Source organism: Pinus tabuliformis, chromosome X, assembly GCF_031772625.1.
Source record: "Pinus tabuliformis cultivar Carrire ecotype Pingquan chromosome X, CPIR1, whole genome shotgun sequence".
NCBI classification, from domain to species: domain Eukaryota; kingdom Viridiplantae; phylum Streptophyta; class Pinopsida; order Pinales; family Pinaceae; genus Pinus; species Pinus tabuliformis.
The window spans coordinates 1290197124-1290202957 of record NC_142308.1 but is presented as its reverse complement, the minus strand read 5'-3'; positions in this window follow the sequence as shown (position 1 = coordinate 1290202957).

Sequence of the window (5834 nt, the reverse complement as noted above, 5' to 3'; positions counted from 1 at the left end):
GAGAATCCATCAAGAAAAGACATCAATTCAGAGCCTGCTACTGATTGGAGTATTTGCTCCATAGTAGGTAATGGGAAATTGTCTTTTAAGCTTGCTTTGTTTAAATTTCTGAAATCAATACAAATTCGAATGTCGCCATTTTTCTTTCTGACTGGCACCATATTAGAGACCCAGTTTGAGTGTCGGACAGGAAAAATGATCTTGGCTTTCAAGAGTTTGTTAAGTTCCGACTTTATTTGGCTCTCTAAATTTGGATGTATTTTTCCTAACTTCTGCTGAATCGGTTTCTGATCAGGAAGCATAGGAATGGTATGCTGGATAATGGATGTATCATATGTCTTCAAATCATCATACTTCCAAGCAAAAACCTGTTTGTTTTTTCTTAACAGCTTAATGAATGCCTCCTTCTCTTCCAAGGAGAGTCCTAATCCTAAATTAATATTCTGAGGAGCATGCTCAGTACCTAGATTTATCAATTCGAACCTAAGGGTAGAACTTTGGAGCTTTGCATTAATTACAGGTTTAAACCTGTCTTTGATATCATAAAGATCTTCGAGCTTTACCACTGGCTTAGGAATTGAATTTTCCTGAGGTGTTTCTTTTATTTGAGAGTCATGCTCATCTTCTTCAATGATTTGATTATCATAGGACTTTTCAGAAGTTAAGAATTGTAAAATATCCTCATCATGGTTGAATACTCTCCAATTAGTGACATTATCAGGAATTGAAGGCCTAAAAATCAATTCTACAGAAAATCTATCAGGGTTGTAGTCTTCAGAAGGTAGAAGCTTGGAAGCTACATTGGCTAGTAGGTCGGCTGCCGAGTTTTGCGACCTAGGAATGGAGGAAATGTTAAATGCTGAAAAGTGTGAGGTAAGGCCTTGTACTAGCGATTGATAATGCTTGAGGTGATTTGAAAGACAATGAATTGCATTCCTCACCTGTTTAACAATAATTTCAGAATCGTCGAATACTTTTAGATACTGCACTTTAAGGCCGATTGCTTTATATAATCCCTGGACTAAAGCTTCATATTCGACTGTGTTGTTAGTGCATTCAAATTCTAACCTACAAGACAGCATTTTCTTTTCTCCTTGTGGACTAACCAAAATGCAACCTGATCCTGAGCCCTCGCTGGACTTAGAGCCATTAAAATATAAAGACCAAAATAAAGAGGTATTAACAAAAGTATTTACAGTTTTCTCAGCATCATTGAAACATCTAGACTTATCAGTTTGTGAAAAATTTTCAATCTGAGATGTAAAATGATTGACTGAAAAAGGAGATGGTTGGGCAACAAACTTGCCAAAGAATGACTCTGACGAATAATTCCCCAAAATGTTGTTGTTGAACGCTACAGGTTGGTTTTCTTGCTCAAATTCAGTAACTGTGTGGGTCATATGTTTCTCACGATCAATTCTTATTTGATTTGGCTTGCCCTTGTAGGGAAGCCACATATGTGACCAATCAGTGGAAATGTACCCATGCAATTTTTCGGACCAATCCCTACTCAGAATTAAACCATAAAATTCAGGTATATCGGTTATTAGGATGTCAATCCTTTGTACTACTCTGGGATCAGCAGACAACCTGATAGTTACGGAATTAATTTCTCCTACAACCTGCACTTTGGTCCTGTCCAACTGTACAATATGAATAGCAGACTTCTGGGGTTCAATGTTCAGTTTAGGGCAAAATGAAGCTCGCATTATGTTAGATGATGCCCCTGAGTCAATTAAACAGTTGTGCAGGTTTCTGTTATAAATCTTATAGGTGAGCAGGAAGGGTGGAGTATGAGAATTCGATCTATCTCCAATTAGAACTGAATCGGTAGCTTCAACCATACCTGGAGGAGGCTGGCCTGAATCATTAGCAGCTTTCGCACTGGGAAGTGGTGTAGAGGGAACAACATTCAGCTGCTTAAGAAGTAATTTATGCTGATGCTTTAATTTACTAAGTTCAAACATAGTAATGTTTGCTTTAGTTTTCTTCATGTCATCAACAATGTTATACTCCATTGAATCGGATACGACTAATGTTTTGGATGTTGAAGGAGTATTAGAAGTTGAAGGCTGGTTTTGGGGAGCTGGCGCAGGTGATTTCTTTGCAGGTGTTTTCTCTTTGGTCGCAGTGGCACCTGCGCTCTTCTTCTTTGAGGATACCTGAACAGGTTCAGAAGTACTTTTTCTCCTAGTAGTGACTGGGAATGCCTCTTCTTCATTATCAGTATCAGAATTGGGGAGTATAAAATCCCACATCCCATGACATTCGACTACTTCTTCTTCATCATCAGTCGGTGCGATTGTTTCCTCTTCCTCTTCTTCTTCTTGTTCTGAGTCTGCATTAGATATGACATTAGGGGGCTTTGACTCATTTCTCTTAAAAGTTCTAAAGGGTCTTTTGGTTGAGGTTTCGGCCACCTGCTTTTTTATTTCGACCATTTCATTTGATAATGTAGAAATTTTGAATAATTTAACACATATTCAATGGAGATTATCCTGATCATGTACTAATGCGGAAAACATACACAATACATAAGCTCCTCTACGTTGATCAAGAATATAGCAGCATCAATAACAACAAAACATCAAGAGCATTCACACATTAACACAGTATGTATCACGGGGAAAGCATCTCGCTAAAAACCCCACACTATCTGTATATTAATGATTGAGTCATGTAACATTACACAGCATAATACTTCTCACAAGTATCTCCACCTCTGTTACACACAATACAGCTCAGATCTGATCTCCAAATCTCTTCCACTGCTTGCCTGCCTCCACTGCTCAATACCTGCTCAAGAACTGATGAGAATTGCTTCCCAAACTCGATTTTCACCTGCAAAATAGTCACTCACTCTTTGTTGGACGTGAGAAAAGGCTAAAATGTGGGCCAAATACGTGAGCAAACTCATTGGCATACTCAATCCTTTGATTGTGCAAGATCTGATGCACAACTATAGTCACAACTGATAGCAATCTGATTCTCTACCACTTGTCCCTGTTGAACTGAACATGCACTGACATGCAACTGAGTTAACTGATGTATTCTTTAGTTGTATTATGAGTTAATAATTAGTTTAACAACTCATCATTAGTCTATCTGCAGTTAGACTAACTACAACTAGTTTAACTAAGTTAAACTGAACACAACTCCATCAACTGTACCTCCAGTCCACTAAACTCAACTCACTTGAGTTCTAACTGAAGTCATGCATGCAACAACTCAACTGACTCATAAGAAAAATGAATTTCCTTCTGACAGCTGCATGTGCCACTTCCGTAGCTCAAACTGAAGTGCTCCAAGAGAATAAGATTAAGTTTATAGTCCAAATATTATTGTGAGATAATAATATTTGACTTTTCTATTTTTGACAGCCAGTCTAAAAATAGACTTGATCACTCACACTGTGATCACTCACACTTTCATCAAAAATAGAAGTCCATCTATTTTTCCCAACTTGATCAATCATCCATAAACATAGACATGATCCATATGTCTAAAAATAGACATAGTCTAAAAATAGACTTGCGCCAAAAATAGCCTGCGGGCCCACTTAGTGAAGGCGACTCTTTTCACTAAGCTCCATCATCTTGTTGCAATCTCAACACTCCCTCTCGACAAGATATGGATTATCAACAACCCCTATCCTGCCTCGGTGGTACTCGAATTTGCTCCTTGTGAGAGCCTTCGTCAGAATATCAGCATCCTGATCCTCCGTTGGAATGTACGAAAGTAACATGATCCTCCGCTGCACACAATCTCTGATATGATGGTACCTGATGTCAATATGTTTAGATCTATCATGAAATACAGGATTAGCCGAGAGTTTAATGCAACTCTGGTTATCACAGTAAATCACAGTAGGATCCAAATGAGAACCGAACAAACCAACCAGGATCTTCCTCATCCATATAGCCTCGCATGCAGCCAAACTTGCTGCCATATACTCGGCCTCCGCTGAACTGAGTGCCACGGATCTCTGCTCCCTGCTGTACCAAGAAACTGCTGTCGATCCGATACTGAAGACCCCTCCTGATGTGCTCTTTCTGTCTGTTGGGCTCCCTGCCCAATCTGCATCCGTGAAGCCACATAGCTTCACCTCATCCTCCTGTCTGTACCACAAACCATATCCCGATGTGCCTCTCAAGTAGCGCAATACATGATTACCCGCCTTCCAGAAGAGCTTGGTAGGCTTAACCATAGCTTGTGAAAGTTGGTTAACTGCATAGCATATATCAGGTCGTGTATTGACCAAATACATCAGCGACCCCACCAACTGTCGATAAACAGTGGCATCCACTTCTTCTCCCGAAGTGGCATCCTCCTTCCTCCAACCTCCAGGAAGAGGAGTATCAACAGGCTTGCAGCCATGCATGTTGAACTTCTCCAGTATCTCCCGAGCATACTTGCCCTGAGAAACAAACAGTCCACCACTGCGCTGCCATATTTCCAATCCTAGGAAATAGTGAAGGAGGCCCAAATCCTTCATCTCAAACTCTGTAGCAAGATCCTTCTTGCATGACAGTATCAACAGCTCATCACCCTTTAGAATCAAATCATCAACATACAGTACAATGATAAGCAACTTACCCTCCACCACAATCTGGTATAGGTTCGGATCCGCCTCGCTCTTGGAGAATCCAAGTCCTGTGAAATAGCTGTCTATCCGTGTGTACCAAGCACGTGGTGCTTGCTTCAACCCATACAGCGCTCTCTTGAGCCTGCACACATGCGACTCGCTGCTGAAGACTTCAAAGCCTTCGGGTTGCTCAATGTACACCTCCTCCTCAATGACTCCATTGAGGAACGTAGTCTTCACATCCATCTGATGAATGTGCCATCCCATCTGCGCTGAGAGAGCAAGAATCGTCCGTATGGAAGAATACCTTGCGACAGGTGCAAAGGTCTCCTCATAATCGATCCCCTCAATCTGTGAAAAGCCTCGGGCAACAAATCTTGCCTTGTACTTCTCCACACTCCCGTCAGCTGCCTGCTTAACTTTGTAGATCCATCTCGAACCCACCACTGATTTCCCTTCCGGTCTAGGAACAATCTCCCATGCACTGTTTCTGACAATAGAATCATACTTTTCCACCATGGCGTCTACCCATGCGGGATCCTCCACAGCTTCCTCGAAAGAGGATGGCTTAGTCACAACACACTTGCTCATAAGAGCCATGTATCCAGTGTACCGATCAGGTGACTGTCTCTGCCTGCGTTGGGCTGTAGGTGGTCCTACAACTTTCTCTGCATCTTGAGCCAGTCGCTCAGCTTCTGTCAAGCACTTTCGCCCTCTGATGGTTGGCGTTGCATGAGTGGTCTCTTCCACTCCATGAACCTCGTCCTGTGGCTGATCCACATCCTGAAGCTCATCCTTAGGAACTAATAGCTCCTCATCTGCATGCAAGTGTAGCTCCCTCTCAAGCGAACACTTCATGGCTTTCTCCTCCTGAAATTTTATATCCCGTCGCACAAAATTTTACCACTGTCTGGCAAATACACACGATAGTTGTGGGGCGTATCAGTGTACCCCACAAATATCCCAACCTCTGCAGTTGGCTCCAACTTCTTTCTGGCATCCTTCGTCACATGCATGTAAACGTTAGCACCAAAAATCCTCAAATGAGAAAGATCAGGCTTCTTACCAGAATAAGCCTCCTCAGGTGTACTCATGCCAAGTATCTTATGAGGACAACGGTTCTGCACATAAACTGTTGTATTGCATGCTTCCGCCCACAAGTGAAGGGGTAGGCCCTGATCATGCAACATTGCCCGTGCAGCACCCACAATCGTTCTGTTCTTCCGCTCAGCTACCCCGTTCTGTTGTG